Raw genomic sequence first — 22,273 nt, 5'->3', positions numbered from 1 at the left:
TGATGGTTATTAATGTAGTCATCTGCATGCTGGTTATTAATGTAGTCATCTGGTTGATGGTTATTAATGTAGTCATCTGCCTGCTGGTTATTAATGTAGTCATCTGTCTGCTGGTTATTAATGTAGTCATCTGGTTGATGGTTATTAATGTAGTCATCTGCCTGCTGGTTATTAATGTAGTCATCTGGTTGATGGTTATTAATGTAGTCATCTGGCAGCTGGTTATTAATGTAGTCATCTGGCAGCTGGTTATTAATGTAGTCATCTGGCTGATGGTTATTGATGTAGTCATTTGCCTGCTGGTTATTAATGTAGTCATCTGGTTGATGGTTATTAATGTAGTCATCTGTCTGCTGGTTATTAATGTAGTCATCTGGCTGATGGTTATTGATGTAGTCATCTGGCTGATGGTTATTGATGTAGTCATCTGGCTGCTGGTTATTAATGTAGTCATCTGGTTGATGGTTATTAATGTAGTCATCTGGCTGATGGTTATTGATGTAGTCATTTGCCTGCTGGTTATTAATGTAATCATCTGGTTGATGGTTATTAATGTAGTCATCTGCCTGCTGGTTATTAATGTAGTCATCTGTCTGCTGGTTATTAATGTAGTCATCTGGCTGATGGTTATTGATGTAGTCATCTGCCTGCTGGTTATTAATGTAGTCATCTGGTTGATGGTTATTAATGTAGTCATCTGCCTGCTGGTTATTAATGTAGTCATCTTGTTGATGGTTATTAATGTAGTCATCTGCCTGCTGGTTATTAATGTAGTCATCTGGCTGATGGTTATTAATGTAGTCATCTGCCTGCTGGTTATTAATGTAGTCATCTGGTTGATGGTTATTAATGTAGTCATCTGCCTGCTGGTTATTAATGTAGTCATCTGTCTGCTGGTTATTAATGTAGTCATCTGCCTGCTGGTTATTAATGTAGTCATCTGGCTGATGGTTATTAATGTAGTCATCTGCCTGCTGGTTATTAATGTAGTCATCTGGTTGATGGTTATTAATGTAGTCATCTGCCTGCTGGTTATTAATGTAGTCATCTGGTTGATGGTTATTAATGTAGTCATCTGCCTGCTGGTTATTAATGTAGTCATCTGTCTGCTGGTTATTAATGTAGTCATCTGCCTGCTGGTTATTAATGTAGTCATCTGGCTGATGGTTATTAATGTAGTCATCTGCCTGCTGGTTATTAATGTAGTCATCTGTCTGCTGGTTATTAATGTAGTCATCTGTCTGCTGGTTATTAATGTAGTCATCTGCCTGCTGGTTATTAATGTAGTCATCTGGCTGATGGTTATTAATGTAGTCATCTGCCTGCTGGTTATTAATGTAGTCATCTACGTGATGGTTATTAATGTAGTCATCTGCATGATGGTTATTAATGTAGTCATCTGGCTGATGGTTATTAATGTAGTCATCTGCCTGCTGGTTATTAATGTAGTCATCTGCCTGCTGGTTATTAATGTAGTCATCTGCCTGCTGGTTATTAATGTAGTCATCTGGTTGATGGTTATTAATGTAGTCATCTGGTTGATGGTTATTAATGTAGTCATCTGGCTGCTGGTTATTAATGTAGTTGATAGGTATTTGTGAATCTAGATAAAAGAACAAACAGACAACGCAAGTGAATTTTATGAAAGCTTTTGCAAAAGGAGAGAACCCAGCAAACCGCTGCTTCCAGCCGTTCACCGAGCGCTCTGAAGACCCTTTGTTAGGGCTTTCTCTTTTATTACAAAGTAGATAGTAGAAAAGGAATGTGGAGGGAGGCAGATAGGAGTATCCCGAAGATACAAGTGGCTGCAGCTTCAAGGTCTGTACACAGCTGCAGCTCCAAAGTCTAACAAGTATGAGAGCTTTTCTCAGGGATGTGAATATTAAATCTATTATAGCTACCAATGTAAGAATGATAACAAAACATAATTATTCTAACATTCCCCCGTGTTTATAATTCTTACGTAATAACTATGCAAAAAATAGTATAAAAAGAAAAAGAATGGATGACACATGTTATACAAGAGTTGTAGAATACATAATATATAATATAAGAAGGATAGAAAAAAGAAATATAAAAGAAACATTAAAAACCAAATGCATATAATGTTTTGTTAATAAAATAATAATGTTGAATGTAAGAATGAGAACACAGAAAAAAAACAACAACCCAGAAACTAACAAACAGCAGAAAATCAAGTGCAGTTATCATCACTAACACCATTTGTTTTCACATTTTCAGTGTCGGAGTCATCAAGCAAATGATTGAATCTGTTTATTAATTTACAAGACATCATCATATGTACTCGTTTTCCAGTCATCTTCTTTCTTCTGGAGCAACATGTAGTCCTCATCTGTGTCAGAGGTTACCCTGACCAACTGATAGCTGAGCAGAGCAGTGTTAAATGTCTTTAACAGCATGCTTTGAAAACATGAAATGAGGCAGGTTGTGAACAGACAGAATAGGATCAGTCCAGTCAAGATGGGTGTTCCAATGTTAACCAAAAGCTGCCACCAGAGTCTAGAGGTCAGCCAAGAAAGAAAGTCAAAAGTTTGTGAGCCCTGAGTTGCACTGTCCACATAGTTCTTAAGCTCTTCCAAATCATGCAGGGCATCATGAATAGTTCCAACAGTTGCTCTTTCATCTCATGTTGAACCTATGATCTTGCAGACGCTTCCTTGAGAGGTTGTGAGAAAAGCCAACACAACACAGTTTTCAAAAACATGTAAGCTCCATCTCCACACAGGAAGTACCAGTCAGCCATCACCCGTGAACCATAGTCTCCTGGCACTATGGCGCTGCAACGAGCTTTCTCCTGTCGTCCTCTCGTCTGCTGAGTGATGTCGAACGTCGAACCTCCTTTCCTGAAGCAAATTGTGACAGTTTGGATTGTCGTTCCAGATGCTGTGTTCTGGGGTTGGCTCCTGACCTCTGCAGGCGATGCAGTCGATGTATTCCGGTGTTGTTTCGCAGAAGGTGTAAACTGTGTTACACAGGTTCCATGGGAGCATTCCTAGTGTTGTAGGTCCATTGTTGTAAATGCAGCTCCTGAGAGATCCTGGTTTGGCCCCTGCCAAGGAATGATCTCTGGTATTTTCATCACAGTCTGTGGAAATGGAAGAACATCAGCAGCAAGTGAACAGTTCATAGCTCCAAAAAGTCCTTTAGCGGCAGCTCCTGTCCGAAGTGAAAAAGAATAGTCCTTTTTGCACCATCTGCATCCCTTTGGTGTGGGGATGCTGTACCGTGGGTGTGTGCTCAGGCCATAGAGACACATCTGTTTGTCATCAGTGATGTTACCTGGTCGAAGGCCTGAGTTGTGTGTGGCGTAGGGCAGCTGTGCACACACATAGCAGTTCACCTCGTGAGCAGTCCTGTTCATTAGTTGCCACCACAGGTTAGTGCTGTAGTCATGTGGATGAGACTTGGGGAAGAGTGTTTGTGCTTCTCTCCTTATCTTGTGGAGGCTGAGGCAGCTTCCACTCCAGAACAAAAAACATGCTGCAGTCACAGCGCAGAAGAGATTCCACCTGGCCTGTGAGAATCCCATTGCTGCTCAGATTACAGAGATGTTAGAAGTTACCTAGGACTCTATAGAACAGGGGGTTGATGATTTCTTCACCACCGTTGAGACGAGTGACCCTAAAAAGCCAAACCCCTGTGAAGGTGGACTCCCACCTGCTCCCACCTAGGCTTCCAACACTCTCTTCAACTTACAGTGACTGAGATGAATCCAGCTGGGTCGTTCAGCAATCTTTACAGCAGTTGGAGTTGTTATCAGCACTTAGAATAGTCCCTCCCACCGTGGGCTGGCCCAGCTCTTCCTCTTTATGACTTTGATAAACGCCCAGTCTCCTGGCTTGGTGGGAGTGGTTTCCTGCGGGAGAGGAGAGTCAGAGGGCAGTAAATTTGCATTTGACACTTCCATCAGTTTCAGAGTCCTGATCATGTAATCTGCCAGTGTTTGCTCCTCATCTGCATGTTGCAAATCTGGAGAAAATATTGGTAATCTGTATGGTCTTCCATGAATTATTTCAAATGGTGTTAATCCTTCTTGTGTGGGTGTAATTCTTGTGTGTGTACAACTTTACCAAATCTAAACATTTTAACCACGGTGTTCCATACATTTTCTTTAATCTAATTTTCAGTATAAATGGTTTGTGGTATTGGAATAATAGTTTTACATAAGCTTTAGCTACTGTCAAAGCATCTGGATGCTTTGCTAGAACTATTTCAACCCATTTAGAAAAAGCATCAATAATTACCAAACAATATTTGTTTGCATTGTTTGAAATGGATAAGAAGGTTTTGGGAAAGTTCCTCTTTTTGGCCTTGTGTTCCCTTGTGGATTGTGTCTAACACAAAGTATGCAGAACAAAAATTTTTAGATAAGAATTTAGTCCATATGTTGTGAAATACTGTAGTATAATCCCCACTATTCCCCCTGTTGACACATGGCATCGCCCATGTGCCACAATTGCGGCTGCTTTAGATAAAGACTTTGGGAGAACTGGTTTGTTATTGACTTGAAAGATTTCCTCATCCATTTTGCACCCTGCTAGTTTTAGCTAACAGTTATATTGCTTGAAGGATAGCTGTTAGCAAAGAGGCATTTTGTTAAAGATCGTACATATGGATGTTATCAAATTCATCAAGGTGAAGCACTTTTGTTTTACTCCTGACAGAAGGCACAACCCAGAGTTGGCTCTGCTGCAGAACAATGTTATTACCCTTTTACATGAAAATTACCATTCTGAAATTAAGCCAAAATCTCAAATCCTCTAATTCAATATTCCTTTATGAATTTAATGATCATCAATCAATCAACCTTGGATTAAAGGTTTTAAGCGTTATCTAGAAAACATTATGTTTATTCAAAAACATCAATTTGGAGTAACTAGTTAGATAAAATATAACAATTTAATTTAACCTTGCATTTCAGACCAGTTGACAATGTAATTTTTATGATTTAAATGATAATTTGATCAGTTACTCAGTTCTTGAGTGCAATCTGTTTGTTCCAATAATCACACTCATTTCCATCAACGTAATGTGACACAAACAGAAACATGAAAATGAATCAGATTTTCAGCCACAAAATTATAGTCTGCTTTCATTGTTTTCCTTTGCTCAAATGGTTATACAATTTTCTGAAGCTTCAAGAATTTTTTTTATTTGTCAACAACATTTCAATGTGTTAATATTTATCTTTAGTTGTCAGAATCTTCTTTTAAGTAATGTATACATTTTAAGAGCTATCTCAGACGTGTTGGAAACCAGCCACAACTGAATTTCCTGCTGCTGAAACACTTCACCAATTTCAATAAAATGTAGATTCATAACTGTTCAAATGAATATTATTTCATTTATTTCTTATTTATTTATTTTAACATTCAGAGATATTAGATTTTAAATCCACTCTAGCATGTATTATCAAGATAGTCCTAAAAAAAAAAAAAGAAAAAGAAAACTTTTGTAAATAATTATTATCTTAGAATCTTTGATCATTTTTAGCTGGTGTAATTTAGTGGCATAATTTCCATTAGTTCTTTGCTGATCTTTTAGCGATTGCAGTTTTCCCTTCACGGTTTCCCAATCTGTGGCTCATGGACCCTAAGAGGATCCTTAGCAGTGGCCCTGCTGTTCAGGACTCAGAGTTAAAAGGGACAAACTGAGAGAATGTGTCTATCATCAAAAGCTGTTAAGACTTTATTTTCTGGCTAGATAATATGTGAACAGGGTTATAAAGCAAGCAAGTCTTCATTGCAGTTGCAGTGTATAACAGTTGTGTATGTGTATAACACTTATCTTGGATGAGCTCACTTCTCCCTCCTCCTCCTGCTGCTGGCGTCGCTGCAGCGTGGTCCTCTCCTCCTCTCTCTCTGCAGTTTTCTGTCAACTGGTTCTGTATTGGATCTTTGAGTTGCCCAGACTGTCCCTCACTCAATGTCCATGCTGTCCACAAATGAAACAAGGGTCAAACAGTTCAGTTTGTTGTCTCTGAAGCACATTATCCTTCCTTGTCCAGGCTGATGTCAGGGAGTAAACCAGCGGAGGTTGTAAGAGTTCAGTTGCACCCAAACACAGGAATGTAGTTTCAGACCAACTGTCCAGCATGACTCCATGTAGTAGTTTGCTCAATGACAGTTCCTGGTGTCAGAAAATTAGGATCAGCAGATCTCTTCTTTGTCTTCTTTATCACTGTCATTAGCTGGTGAGGGGGGAGGGACATCATCTCAGCCATGGTAAGACAGGTTTGAGTTGAGGTCAGAGGTTAGACGCACCGCAGCGAGGCTCAGACAGAGGAAAAAGAAAGAAGCAAATAGGAGTCAATTAGAGTTTGTCTTTCTTTCTGTTTTTTTTAAATTTCTAAATATATATAGATATATATTTCATATCTATATCTCTTGGGCTGCTCTTTAGATTATATAATTTTAGCCACTTATTACCCAACATTTTATTTAAAAGTTATGAGTCATTAACTTATTCGAACACATATAAAAATGAAACATGTTAAACCCATAGTCTCTTTTATCCTTTGCCATGTTAAAGTTTAATGTAGAATGTAAGTTAATTAAGTTTAAGTTAACTTAGTCTGAGAAAACATCAGAGATCAATGAATTACTTTAAGTTGTTGATCCTAATGCTGAGGTGTGAAGTCAGCGAGCAGCCCTCTTCTCATTTTAAGCCTAAGTGAGATAAGAGGCTGGATAATGTCCAGGTCGGTACCAAAACTCTGATCGCTGACCCCCCAAACATACAGCCAAAGGATCACAGCACCAAAGTTGGTGTCATTTTCTTTGTAATTGTTCTACCAAGTAATCAATACATTGAAAAGAAAGGGGAAAAAAAAAATTGTTGTCATCTGTTGCTTTCCCTGTATAATTTCCCCTTATTTTTGCCCAATCTTTCCCTAATGAGGACATGGCTGCATCTCCTACTTCTACCCCATTTAGTCTGTATGAGTGAATTAATCCAGCCATGTCTTCTATCCACTTATCGGGGTTCTCTGCAACATGTGTTATTCCTTCCACAGCCTTCCTGGCCTCTTCTAAAGTCCAGGGTCTAAAAACATAAATGTGTGGTGACTGTCCATCTCTAGGATTTGGGTTTGGGACCTGGATCATTGGATATTGTTCTGTACCGTCAAAACTGTTCAAAACTTTTGGCTGTTTGTACTGCCTTAGATTATATGAATGTCCCTGATTACTGGGACCTGCGCCTTCCTTCTCATATAGCAACGGTGGGTAGACAGGAAGAGGTGGATAAAGTGTATTTGGAGTGAGAACTGACAGTGGATCTGTGGTCAGCTCAGCTGGTGGTGATTTTGCAGGAGTGAGAGTTGGAGGAGCCAAGGGGAGCGCTGCCTGTGTGCGCGGAGGAGGTGCCTGCATTGCACCTAGTATGGGCTCATTATCTTCTGGCTTTACAAACAAAGTAGTGGCTTCCTCACTTTACTCCTTTTGTCTTTGTTTTTTCTAATTTGTTCTCTCCTTTCTTTAGTTGCATCTAACCATTGCTTAGCACATTTTAGTTCTTCCTCATTTCTTTCTCTCCTCCTTCCTTGTTTTTCAGATATGCTTTTTTCTAATATTCCCACTAAAGTTTGCCATTGTTCAATTTTTAATTTCCCATCTATCTTATATTTCTTCTTCCATTTTGACATGTGTACTGTGCTACCAGGAAATCTGGACAGCATGTACTTTTCATCCCCTGTGGGATCCTCAACAAGTGAGAAATTACAAGAATTTTTATTTCCCATTATTTAAGTACTCTGCAATTTAGCTTTAGAAATGACTTGATATTTTGTGCTCTCTCTCAAGTAAGTGCTGGAGGTCAGCGCTTAGTGTCCCCTGAAGAACAGGCTTCTAGACTGAGAGTAGCCTCAGTCCGGTTCTTCACTTAGGATTCTAATTCCGAGGACAGAAAGTTTTACTCACAGAGAGAGATGAGCACCACTCGCTCTCGTATGCACACACACATACACACACACACACAGCACGGCAGCAATGACACAGCAATAACGATCGCAGCAACAAACAATGACACAGCAATAAAAAATCGCAGCAACTAACAATGACACAGCAATAAAAAATCGCAGCAACTAACAATTTCCTATCAGTGCGAGGATCCTTCCTTATGGGAAGTCCTCATTAAAAGAGGGGCTCTAAAAACACCTCTCTCGTAGATTTTAGTTGAGACAACAGGGAATCTACACCCTCTGGGACTTTAGTCAGAATGTTATTTGACATGGACTCCAACCTTTTTAGCTGATAGGCATCAACTGGGCCTTTAAACCTTTGGTACTTTAGTCAAGATATTATTTGACAAGGACTCCAACCTAGAATTTATGGTACTTTAGTCAAAATACTATTTGACAAGGACTCCAACCTAGAATTTATGGTACTTTAGTCAAGATATTATTTGACAAGGACTCCAACCTAGAATTTATGGTACTTTAGTCAAAATACTATTTGACAAGGACTCCAACCTAGAATTTATGGTACTTTAGTCAAGATATTATTTGACAAGGACTCCAACCTAGAATTTATGGTACTTTAGTCAAAATACTATTTGACAAGGACTCCAACCTAGAATTTATGGTACTTTAGTCAAAATACTATTTGACAAGGACTCCAACCTAGAATTTATGGTACTTTAGTCAAAATACTATTTGACAAGGACTCCAACCTAGAATTTAGCTGATAAACATCAACTGCAATATCAATTGTTTCACTTACGCTTTCTGTCGGCCCGTTCTGTTCGGTCGGATCTCGTCAACCCGCCACCGGCAGACAAAGTCGGACCTAGGTCGCTGGCCTGGCGAAGAATTCAATTCCCGGGTCTTTCTTTCCAGGTCCTATTGACTCTGGCCGTGCACGGTTTTCAGCGTGTCCTTTCTGCCTGTCAGTGACGGCTCTTAGAGATCCGGGTCACGGCACCAAAATGATAGGTATTTGTGAATCTAGATAAAAGAACAAACAGACAACGCAAGTGAATTTTATGAAAGCTTTTGCAAAAGGAGAGAACCCAGCAAACCGCTGCTTCCAGCCGTTCACCGAGCGCTCTGAAGACCCTTTGTTAGGGCTTTCTCTTTTATTACAAAGTAGATAGTAGAAAAGGAATGTGGAGGGAGGCAGATAGGAGTATCCCGAAGATACAAGTGGCTGCAGCTTCAAGGTCTGTACACAGCTGCAGCTCCAAAGTCTAACAAGTATGAGAGCTTTTCTCAGGGATGTGAATATTAAATCTATTATAGCTACCAATGTAAGAATGATAACAAAACATAATTATTCTAACAGTAGTCATCTGGTTGATGGTTATTAATGTAGTCATCTGGCTGCTGGTTATTAATGTAGTCATCTGGCTGCTGGTTATTAATGTAGTCATCTGCCTGCTGGTTATTAATGTAGTCATTTCCCTGCTGGTTATTAATGTAGTCATCTGGTTTATGGTTATTAATGCAGTCATCTGGCTGCTGGTTATTAATGTCGTCATCTGGCTGATGGTTATTAATGTAGTCATCTGCCTGCTGGTTATTAATGTAGTCATCTGCCTGATGGTTATTAATGTAGTCAGTTCCCTGCTGGTTATTAATGTAGTCATTTCCCTGATGGTTATTAATGTAGTCATCTGCCTGCTGGTTATTAATGTAGTCATCTGCTGGGTTGGTTATAATGTAGTCATCTGCCTGCTGGTAATTAATGTAGTCATCTGCCTGCTGGTTATTAATGTAGTCATCTGGCTGCTGGTTATTAATGTAGTCATCTGTCTGCCGGGTTTTAATGTAGTCATCTGCCTGCTGGTTATTAATGTAGTCATCTGTCTGATGGTTATTAATGTAGTCATCTGTCTGATGGTTAATGTAGTCATCTGCCCGCTGGTTATTAATGTAGTCATTTCCCTGCTGGTTATTAATGTAGTCATCTGGTTAATGGTTATTAATGCAGTCATCTGGCTGCTGGTTATTAATGTAGTCATCTGGCTGATGGTTATTAATGTAGTCATCTGCCTGCTGGTTATTAATGTAGTCATCTGTCTGGTGGTTATTAATGTAGTCATCTGTCTGATGGTTATTAATGTAGTCATCTGCCCGCTGGTTATTAATGTAGTCATTTCCCTGCTGGTTATTAATGTAGTCATCTGGTTAATGGTTATTAATGCAGTCATCTGGCTGCTGGTTATTAATGTAGTCATCTGGCTGATGGTTATTAATGTAGTCATCTGCCTGCTGGTTATTAATGTAGTCATCTGCCTGCTGGTTATTAATGTAGTCAGTTCCCTGCTGGTTATTAATGTAGTCATTTCCCTGATGGTTATTAATGTAGTATCTGCCTGCTGGTTATTAATGTAGTCATCTGGCTGTTGGTTATTAATGTAGTCATCTGCCCGCTGGTTATTAATGTAGTCATCTGCCTGCTGGTAATTAATGTAGTCATCTGCCTGCTGGTTATTAATGTAGTCATCTGGCTGCTGGTTATTAATGTAGTCATCTGCCTGCTGGTTATTAATGTAGTCATCTGTCTGATGGTTATTAATGTAGTCATCTGTCTGATGGTTATTAATGTAGTCATCTGCCTGCTGGTTATTAATGTAGTCATCTGTCTGATGGTTATTAATGTAGTCATCTGTCTGATGGTTATTAATGTAGTCATCTGCCTGCTGGTTATTAATGTAGTCATCTGTCTGCTGGTTATTAATGTAGTCATCTGGCTGATGGTTATTAATGTAGTCATCTGGCTGATGGTTATTAATGTAGTCATCTGGTGATGGTTATTAATGTAGTCATCTGGCTGATGGTTATTAATGTAGTCATCTGGCTGATGGTTATTAATGTAGTCATCTGGTTGATGGTTATTAATGTAGTCATCTGGCTGATGGTTATTAATGTAGTCATCTGGCTGCTGGTTATTAATGTAGTCATTTCCCTGCTGGTTATTAATGTAGTCATCTGGCTGATGGTTTATTAATGTAGTCATCTGTCTGCTGGTTATTAATGTAGTCATCTGGCTGATGGTTATTAATGTAGTCATCTGTCTGCTGGTTATTAATGTAGTCATCTGGCTGATGGTTATTAATGTAGTCATCTGTCTGCTGGTTATTAATGTAGTCATCTGGCTGATGGTTATTAATGTAGTCATCTGGCTGATGGTTATTAATGTAGTCATCTGCCTGCTGGTTATTAGTGTAGTCATCTGTCTGCTGGTTATTAATGTAGTCATCTGCCTGCTGGTTATTAATGTAGTCATCTGGCTGATGGTTATTAATGTAGTCATCTGGCTGATGGTTATTAATGTAGTCATTTCCCTGCTGGTTATTAATGTAGTCATCTGGCTGATGGTTATTAATGTAGTCATCTGGTTGATGGTTATTAATGTAGTCATCTGTCTGCTGGTTATTAATGTAGTCATCTGGCTGATGGTTATTAATGTAGTCATCTGGCTGATGGTTATTAATGTAGTCATCTGGATGATGGTTATTACTGTAGTCATCTGGCTGATGGTTATTAATGTAGTCATCTGGCTGCTGGTTATTAGTGTAGTCATCTGTCTGCTGGTTATTAATGTAGTCATCTGCCTTCTGGTTATTAATGTAGTCATTTCCCTGCTGGTTATTAATGTAGTCATCTGGCTGATGGTTATTAATGTAGTCATCTGTCTGCTGGTTATTAATGTAGTCATCTGCCTGCTGGTTATTAATGTAGTCATCTGGCTGATGGTCATTAATGTAGTCATCTGGCTGATGGTTATTAATGTAGTCATTTCCCTGCTGGTTATTAATGTAGTCATCTGGCTGATGGTTATTAATGTAGTCATCTGCCTGCTGGTTATTAATGTAGTCATCTGGCTGATGGTTATTAATGTAGTCATCTGCCTGCTGGTTATTAATGTAGTCATCTGACTGCTGGTTATTAATGTAGTCATCTGCCTGCTAGTTATTAATGTAGTCATCTGGCTGATGGTTATTAATGTAGTCATCTGGCTGATGGTTATTAATGTAGTCATCTGCCTGCTAGTTATTAATGTAGTCATCTGGCTGATGGTTATTAATGCAGTCATCTGCCTGCTGGTTATTAATGTAGTCATCTGCCTGCTGGTTATTAATATAGTCATCTGAGTGATGGTTATTAATGTAGTCATCTGCCTGCTGGTTATTAATGTAGTCATCTGACTGATGGTTATTAATGTAGTCATCTGGCTGATGGTTATTAATGTAGTCATCTGGCTGATGGTTATTAATGTAGTCATCTGGCTGATGGTTTTTAATGTAGTCATCTGGCTGCTGGTTATTAATGTAGTCATCTGCCTGCTGGTTATTAATGTAGTCATCTGCGTGATGGTTATTAATGTAGTCATCTGCCTGCTGGTTATTAATGTAGTCATCTGGCTGATGGTTATTAATGTAGTCATCTGGTTGATGGTTATTAATGTAGTCATCTGGCTGATGGTTATTAATGTAGTCATCTGGCTGATGGTTATTAATGTAGTCATCTGGTTGATGGTTATTAATGTAGTCATCTGGCTGATGGTTATTAATGTAGTCATCTGCCTGCTAGTTATTAATGTAGTCATCTGGCTGATGGTTATTAATGTAGTCATCTGGTTGATGGTTATTAATGTAGTCATCTGGCTGATGGTTATTAATGTAGTCATCTGGCTGATGGTTATTAATGTAGTCATCTGGTTGATGGTTATTAATGTAGTCATCTGGCTGATGGTTATTAATGTAGTCATCTGCCTGCTAGTTATTAATGTAGTCATCTGGCTGATGGTTATTAATGCAGTCATCTGCCTGCTGGTTATTAATGTAGTGCTGGCTGGTTATTAATGTAGTCATCTGACTGATGGTTATTAATGTAGTCATCTGGCTGCTGGTTATTAATGTAGTCATCTGGCTGATGGTTATTAATGTAGTTATCTGCCTGCTGGTTATTAATGTAGTCATCTGGTTGATGGTTATTAATGCAGTCATTTGGCTGCAGGTTATTAATGTAGTCATCTGGCTGATGGTTATTAATGTAGTCATCTGGCTGATGGTTATTAATGTAGTCATCTGGTTGATGGTTATTAATGTAGTCATCTGGCTGATGGTTATTAATGTAGTCATCTGGCTGATGGTTATTAATGTAGTCATCTGCCTGCTAGTTATTAATGTAGTCATCTGGCTGATGGTTATTAATGCAGTCATCTGCCTGCTGGTTAATAATGTAGTCATCTGCCTGCTGGTTATTAATGTAGTCATCTGACTGATGGTTATTAATGTAGTCATCTGGCTGATGGTTATTAATGTAGTCATCTGGCTGCTGGTTATTAATGTAGTCATCTGGCTGATGGTTATTAATGTAGTCATCTGCCTGCTGGTTATTAATGTAGTCATCTGGCTGATGGTTATTAATGCAGTCATCTGGCTGCAGGTTATTAATGTAGTCATCTGGTGGATGGTTATTAATGTAGTCATCTGGTTGATGGTTATTAATGTAGTCATTTCCCTGCTGGTCATTAATGTAGTCATCTGGTTGATGGTTATTAATGTAGTCATCTGCCTGATGTTTATTAATGTAGTCATCTGGTTGATGGTTATTAATGTAGTCATCTGGCTGATGGTTATTAATGTAGTCATCTGGCTGATGGTTATTAATGTAGTCATCTGGTTGATGGTTATTAATGTAGTCATCTGGCTGATGGTTATTAATGTAGTCATCTGTCTGCTGGTTATTAATGTAGTCATCTGGCTGCTGGTTATTAATGTAGTCATCTGGCTGATGGTTATTAATGTAGTCATCTGGCTGATGGTTATTAATGTAGTCATCTGGCTGCTGGTTATTAATGTAGTCATCTGGCTGATGGTTATTAATGTAGTCATCTGTCTGCTGGTTATTAATGTAGTCATCTGGCTGCTGGTTATTAATGTAGTCATCTGGCTGATGGTTATTAATGTAGTCATCTGGCTGCTGGTTATTTATGTAGTCATCTGCCTGCTGGTTATTAATGTAGTCATCTGGTTGATGGTTATTAATGTAGTCATCTGCCTGCTGGTTATTAATGTAGTCATCTGGCTGATGGTTATTAATGTAGTCATCTGGCTGCTGGTTATTAATGTAGTCATCTGGCTGATGGTTATTATTGTAGTCATCTGGTTGATGGTTATTAATGTAGTCATCTGGCTGCTGGTTATTAATGTAGTCATCTGGCTGCTGGTTATTTATGTAGTCATCTCCCTGCTGGTTATTAATGTAGTCATCTGGCTGATGGTTATTATTGTAGTCATCTGGATGATGGTTATTAATGTAGTCATCTGGTTGATGGTTATTAATGTAGTCATCTGGCTGATGGTTATTAATGTAGTCATCTGGTTGATGGTTATTAATGTAGTCATCTGGCTGCTGGTTATTAATGTAGTCATCTGTCTGCTGGTTATTAATGTAGTCATCTGGCTGATGGTTATTAATGTAGTCATCTGGTTGATGGTTATTAATGTAGTCATCTGGCTGATGGTTATTAATGTAGTCATCTGCCTGATGGTTATTAATGTAGTCATCTGGTTGATGGTTATTAATGTAGTCATCTGGCTGATGGTTATTAATGTAGTCATCTGGCTGATGGTTATTAATGTAGTCATCTGGTTGATGGTTATTAATGTAGTCATCTGGTTGATGGTTATTAATGTAGTCATCTGGCTGATGGTTATTAATGTAGTCATCTGGCTGATGGTTATTAATGTAGTCATCTGGCTGATGGTTATTAATGTAGTCATCTGCCTGCTGGTTATTAATGTAGTCATCTGCGTGATGGTTATTAATGTAGTCATCTGGCTGATGGTTATTAATGTAGTCATCTGGCTGATGGTTATTAATGTAGTCATCTGCCTGCTAGTTATTAATGTAGTCATCTGGCTGATGGTTATTAATGTAGTCATCTGGTTGATGGTTATTAATGTAGTCATCTGCCTGCTAGTTATTAATGTAGTCATCTGGCTGATGGTTATTAATGTAGTCATCTGGTTGATGGTTATTAATGTAGTCATCTGGCTGATGGTTATTAATGTAGTCATCTGGCTGATGGTTATTAATGTAGTCATCTGGCTGATGGTATTAATGTAGTCATCTGGTTGATGGTTATTAATGTAGTCATCTGGTTGATGGTTATTAATGTAGTCATCTGCCTGCTAGTTATTAATGTAGTCATCTGGCTGATGGTTATTAATGTAGTCATCTGGCTGCTGGTTATTAATGTAGTCATCTGAGTGGTGGTTATTAATGTAGTCATCTGCCTGCTAGTTATTAATGTCGTCATCTGGCTGATGGTTATTAATGTAGTCATCTGGCTGATGGTTTTAATGTAGTCATCTGGCTGATGGTTATTAATGTAGTCATCTGCCTGCTAGTTATTAATGTAGTCATCTGGCTGATGGTTATTAATGCAGTCATCTGCCTGCTGGTTATTAATGTAGTCATCTGCCTGCTGGTTATTAATATAGTCATCTGAGTGATGGTTATTAATGTAGTCATCTGCCTGCTGGTTATTAATGTAGTCATCTGACTGATGGTTATTAATGTAGTCATCTGGCTGATGGTTATTAATGTAGTCATCTGGCTGATGGTTATTAATGTAGTCATCTGGCTGCTGGTTATTAATGTAGTCATCTGGCTGATGGTTATTAATGTAGTCATCTGGTTGATGGTTATTAATGTAGTCATCTGGCTGATGGTTATTAATGTAGTCATCTGGTTGATGGTTATTAATGTAGTCATCTGGCTGATGGTTATTAATGTAGTCATCTGGCTGCTGGTTATTAATGTAGTCATCTGCCTGCTGGTTATTAATGTAGTCATCTGAGTGATGGTTATTAATGTAGTCATCTGCCTGCTGGTTATTAATATAGTCATCTGCCTGCTAGTTATTAATGTAGTCATCTGGCTGATGGTTATTAATGTAGTCATCTGGTTGATGGTTATTAATGTAGTCATCTGGCTGATGGTTATTAATGTAGTCATCTGGTTGATGGTTATTAATGTAGTCATCTGGCTGATGGTTATTAATGTAGTCATCTGCCTGCTAGTTATTAATGTAGTCATCTGGCTGATGGTTATTAATGCAGTCATCTGCCTGCTGGTTATTAATGTAGTCATCTGCCTGCTGGTTATTAATGTAGTCATCTGCCTGCTGGTTATTAATGTAGTCATCTGACTGATGGTTATTAATGTAGTCATCTGGCTGATGGTTATTAATGTAGTCATCTGGCTGCTGGTTATTAATGTAGTCATCTGGCTGATGGTTATTAATGTAGTCATCTGCCTGCTGGTTATTAATGTAGTCATCTGGTTGATGGTTATTAATGTAGTCATCTGGCTGCTGGTTATTAATGTAGTCATCTGCCTGATGGTTATTAATGTAGTCATCTGGCTGATGGTTATTAATGTAGTCATCTGGCTGCTGGTTATTAATGTAGTCATCTGGCTGCTGGTTATTAATGTAGTCATCTGGCTGATGGTTATTAATGTAGTCATCTGGCTGATGGTTATTAATGTAGTCATCTGGCTGCTGGTTATTAATGTAGTCATCTGCCTGCTGGTTATTAATGTAGTCATCTGCCTGCTGGTTATTAATGTAGTCATCTGGCTGATGGTTATTAATGTAGTCATCTGCCTGCTGGTTATTAATGTAGTCATCTGGCTGCTGGTTATTAATGTAGTCATCTGCCTGCTGGTTATTAATGTAGTCATCTGCCTGCTGGTTATTAATGTAGTCATCTGGCTGCTGGTTATTAATGTAGTCATCTGGCTGATGGTTATTAATGTAGTCATCTGCCTGCTGGTTATTAATGTAGTCATCTGCCTGCTGGTTATTAATGTAGTCATCTGCCTGCTGGTTATTAATGTAGTCATCTGGCTGCTGGTTATTAATGTAGTCATCTGGCTGATGGTTATTAATGTAGTCATCTGCCTGCTGGTTATTAATGTAGTCATCTGCCTGCTGGTTATTAATGTAGTCATCTGCCTGCTGGTTATTAATGTAGTCATCTGGCTGATGGTTATTAATGTAGTCATCTGCCTGCTGGTTATTAATGTAGTCATCTGGCTGCTGGTTATTAATGTAGTCATCTGCCTGCTGGTTATTAATGTAGTCATCTGTCGTGTTGAAGCTTGAAACCAAATCACAAATTGAGCCCAAAGAACCAGGAATCCATGTTTTAATCTCAAAGTCTCTAATTGTAACTAAAATCATGTTTTTTTTTTTCTTGTTTGAAATCAAATCAGAAGAAGAAAAACCCGGAGCTGCTGCTGCCCAGGAAAAAGAACAAAACCTTTAAAACTCAGGATTATCATTTGATTTGTTTGTTGGTAAAGTAAAACCGTTTATCTTTAATTTAGCCTGAAGACTAACATGGCAGGTGATATTTTTCATCCTCTGGAGTTTAAACTGTTTTCTTTGGTTTTTCTGGGAGGTCAAAGATTTTCTCCTTTTTAACATCTTCAGTTTTCAACTAACAAAGTTACTTTATTTGCTCTTTTAACAAGATATTTTCTGAACCTGATTTTTTTTCCTGATTTAAACTGAAAATAAACAAAACATTGAACTTTACAAATATGGTTAATATTTAAAAAATTTTATTTCTGGCTTTTTGCTCAGTTTCAGGAAAAGATTTAAAGTTTGATTCATTTTCATCTCAGGGTAAAAAGAGCAGACGGTTTTTTAAACTATTTAAAATCCAGTCATATTAATAAAGAGCAGTTTAACGTTTCTTGGTGTTTATTTAACTCAGAATCATCATTAAAGTTCGTTTCAGTAAAAACCAGTCCTCCAGTGACTAACAAACTGGGAGCGGCTGAGCAGGAAATGGTTTTCCTGACTGGAAACAGGAAGGAACCGACCAATCAGCTGCCTCAGATTGTCTGTTTCCTGTTTGTAATCTGGCAGGAAATGACATCACAGACAACATGGTGGTTCTCTGTGATGTTTAAACTGGGTAAACTGGGTAAACTGGACACCAGTCTGCAACATAACGAACCGTCTGGGTGAATCAATTAGATAAAAAACCTGAATTAAATATTAAAACTTTCATGTTTCAGTGATGAATAGATCATCTGTTCAGAGACAGAAGTTACTTTCTGAATCTCTTCTTCTCAGATTTGAATCTTTTCATGAATGGAAATCCACCAGGCTGACAGCTGAGCCTGGATTAGATTAGATTAGATGAGATTAGATGAGATCAGATTAGATTAGATTAGATGAGATTAGATGAGATCAGATTAGATTAGATGAGATTAGATTAGATCAGATTAGATGAGATTAGATTAGATCAGATGAGATTAGATGAGATCAGATTAGATTAGATTAGATGAGATCAGATTAGATTAGATCAGATGAGATGAGATTAGATGAAATGAGATCAGATCAGATTAGAGTCGGTCAGTTTGTCTGTTTTACCTGTTTTTGTTTTTCTAAACTGTTTCTGGGCGTTACATCTCTGCTGCTTCCTTCACTGGGACAATAATCTCATTTTAGTATTTCAGAGAACAGAAGCTTCATTTGTTTGGTGGTTTTAACAACATTCATTTTATTTCAGCAGGTTCTGTAAGAGAAGAGGAAGTCCAGTATACGCCAATTCATTTTAAGGACAAAAGACAAAACCAGGTAGGTCCTCAGAAACAGGCAGAGAAATGTCTGGAGGAGATCTAGAGCTATAGATCTAGAATCTAGATGTAGAGATCTAGAATCTACATCTATAGCTTTAGAGCTAGTTATAGATCCAGAGAGCTATAGGTATGTAGCTCTACATCTAGAATTATAGATCTATATCTACAGATCTAGAGTCAACACACAGCTTCAGTTGTAACAGCTGGAAGCCAGAGATCAGGCTGACCTTTGACCTGAGCCTTCAGAGCCACATAAAGACGGTTGCAAAGTCAGCCTTCTACCAGCTGCAGAACATTTCAGGATCAGAAAAACTGACCTTCCAGACCTCTGAGGTCATCTGGTTCCGGTTCTGCTCTGCATCCAGAACCAGAACCACACATGGAGAAACAGCATTCAGCTTCTATGTGACACAAATCTGGAACAACCTTAAAAAACTGTAGAAACACTGAGTTCCTATAAACCAGAGTAGAAGCCCTCAGTCTGGCTGCTGATTCATATCAACTGTTGATGAATTAATTATTATTTATTCTGCTGCTGTGACGTTTCTTCCTGTGAGTTTTATTGAATCATGTAAAGTCCAGATCAACCTGCTGGGAATCCCCTCGGCTGTTTCTCATGGCTCATAAACTGAGCTTCTCTTCGACATGTTTACCGACGGCGTCAGATATCACTGAGCAATCATCCAGTTCCTGTTCTGCTAACAGGATGTTTGCTTTGCTGGACGCCTCCAGAGAGATAGAGTATAAAATGTAAAGGTCAAAACAAGTCAAGTAGTCAGACTGTGCTTATTTAAAATATCCTATAATTATCGTTCTTCTAAATTAGAGACTCAAAGCTGGATTAGAGAGGAGAAGATTAGAGATTTCTAAATGAAAAGGCAGCACTGAGTTCAGAGGAAATCAGCCAAACGTGAACAAAGAAGCTGAAAACAGAAACCAGGGAAACGTTTGATAAGGAGCCGATAAACTGGAACTGGTTCAACACAAAGGCAGAAACAAAACGACTTCAGAGGCTGCAGCTCATGTTGCTGCAGCTCATGTTTCTAATGGACTCAGGTGGTGAGACCTGGAGCCAAACAGAGCAATAAAACCCATCAGCTGGAGCTGTAATATTCAAACACATCAGTAATAAACCAATAACTCAGGAGACGCTGCGTTTGCATTAAATATGACCAGAAAACATCCAGAACCTGCTGATGATCGGGTCGGTTCTGTCAGGAAAACTGACAGACTGGAGATGACCGAGTCCAGAACAGCAGAGAACTCGCTGATTTATCTTCTTCTCCTAACAGAGAAGAAGCAGGTTTTAACCTGGTTCTGACCCAAACTGCCTGGTTCTGACCCAAACTGCCTGGTTCTGACCCAAACTGCCTGGTTCTGTGGTTCTGACCCAAACTGCCTGGTTCTGACCCAAACTGCCTGGTTCTGACCCAGCAGAACCAGCTTCCTGCTGTCTCTCTGACCCGTTTCCTGTTTTTCTTTCCTCAGGAGGAAAATATTCCAGAACCATCAGGAAGCAGCGACAACAATCTGACAACCGTTTATGCTAAACTGGAACATCCAACAACAGACCAGAACCTGCTAACAGCTAGCGGCTAACAGCTATTGGCTAACAGCTATTGGCTAACAGCTAGCGGCTAACAACTATCGGCTAACAGCTAGCAGCTAGTGGCTAACAGCTAACAGCTAACAACTATTGGCTAACAGCTAATAGCTAGCAGCTAGTGGCTAACATTTCATCTGTTCCCTTCAGGAACTCCAGGCTGTAAAACTGGACATTCATCAATATATTCAATATATTAAGCAGCTTATTGTTGACTGCATACATTTCCCATTTCTGGTGTTAAGTTTTATATTTGTGCCTTGAATTTTTTGTGAACATTTTGAATATTTTCTGTTCATGCACTGTTTGGAAAAAGGAGTTTAGAATGTGGTAAAAAATAATAATAATAATAATAAAACGAACCATGAATAAAAGCAGCAGATGTTTCTTCCTGGAGGGAGGCAGCAGGAGTGGCCTTTAACTAGACCACAGGACAATGACTCAATGACTCCGCCTCCATAAACCTTTGACTCACAAAACGCAGAAACTTGAGACTCAAAGGATTCGGGGATCAGTGGAAACGTCTTCTGTAATTCAATCAACTTTATTTTTATCAGTTTAAAACTTTTCAGGTAATGTCTGTTAGGAAGCGTCTTCTTTCTTCTTCTGCTGTTCCTCTTGTTACAGTCATATGACAGTGACCCCTACTGTTTGGGAGGAGAACTGCAGATGAAGCAGAATAAACAGTAGATTAATCTTCATGACAATAAATGAATATTCCTAAAGAATATTCATGGTTACTGTCAGGGTTGATGGTTCACTGACTGGTGTGTGATTTTATGACCAAATTAGATTATTTCACACTTTATTTTGAAGTAAGCTGCCTTATTGCTATAAATGAACCAATCATCATTTCAAGCTTAAACTCATAAACTCCTCTGGATTTTCATTCTTCATAACCTGATGAAACTGAAAGTTTGATCAGAATTATTATCCGTTATTTGGCTCTGAAGCTTTTTGTTTCTTTACAGAATTAGATTCAACACTTTCTTGTGAAATGTGTTTTTGTTTGGTTGGTAAGAAAAATTTCATCTGATTATGTTTTTCTTCATCTTAATATTAATAACATATTAAATTTCACTGGTTCTGGTTTGGTTCTGAATTTGATTTGTTTTTGTTTCACCAAATTTCTTTTCATTCTGAAAACACTTTTGATGATTTCCTTGAAGTTTGAAATCTCGTCTTCTGTGTGATAAAGAATCTTTATAAATATGGAGTCAGTGAGAATCTGTTGAAATATAGATATAGAATAAAAGAGTTTTTAGTTTGAGGTCTCAGAGTTAATCAGTGGATTAGGTCCAACGGGACAAAGGCAGAAAATCAAACAGAATATTCCTTTACTTTAAGCTCTTATAATGTGTGAATATTTATTTTAGTTGTTATTGATTTTAATCACATAGATTTTCCAGTTTTTGTCTTCTGGTCAAATCCTGATATATTTTTCTAGATCCTGTTATTTTTCTTCTACTTCCCTCTTTTTTTTTTTTTTTTCCACCTATAATTTCATTGTTTCTCCACTCGTTGTGTTTCCCATCATTGTACGCCTCTGTTCTTGTTCTTTGTTTGATCATATCAGTAGTTCATGTTTTCTCTGCTGACGCCTCTATTTATGTTTCTGGCTGAGTCGACGCGGCGCCCTGCAGCATCGCCGGGAGTTATGCAGCACCTGCTGCAGGAAAACATCTGATTCAAAATGTTAGCTTCATTTTGTTAGCTTCATAATGTTAGCTTCATAACATTAGCTTCATAACATTAGCTTCATAACAATAGCTTCAAAATGTTAGCTTCATAGCATTAGCTTCATAACGTTAGCTTCATAACATTTGCTTCAAAATGTTAGCTTCATGATGTTAGCTTCATAATGTTAGCTAACATTAGCTTCATAACGTTAGCTTCAAAATGTTATCTTCATGATGTTAGCTTCATAACAATAGCTTCAAAATGTTAGCTTCATAGCATTAGCTTCATAACGTTAGCTTCATAACATTTGCTTCATGATGTTAGCTTCATAATGTTAGCTAACATTAGCTTCA

At 38.3% G+C, this 22,273-nt stretch overlaps 1 long non-coding RNA gene and 1 pseudogene across 1 annotated transcript; one reads left to right on the top strand and one right to left on the bottom strand.

Moving 5' to 3' along the window:
- Positions 1-21,329, top strand: part of LOC129354026 (uncharacterized) — a 39,136-nt pseudogene extending 17,807 nt beyond the window's left edge.
- Positions 1,634-9,294, bottom strand: LOC129354027 (uncharacterized). Its single transcript, XR_008605113.1, has 2 exons — positions 8,742-9,294; positions 1,634-5,955 (listed from the first exon to the last, which is right to left on the bottom strand). It is a non-coding gene; the product is annotated as an uncharacterized LOC129354027 (long non-coding RNA).
- Positions 21,330-22,273: the final 944 nt, after the last annotated feature.

Source organism: Poeciliopsis prolifica, unplaced genomic scaffold (assembly GCF_027474105.1).
Source record: "Poeciliopsis prolifica strain line A6 unplaced genomic scaffold, Auburn_PproV2 SCAFFOLD102, whole genome shotgun sequence".
In the NCBI taxonomy this organism is placed as follows: domain Eukaryota; kingdom Metazoa; phylum Chordata; class Actinopteri; order Cyprinodontiformes; family Poeciliidae; genus Poeciliopsis; species Poeciliopsis prolifica.
Note: the sequence above shows the minus strand (reverse complement) of the source record. Positions and strands in the feature narration are given on the sequence as shown.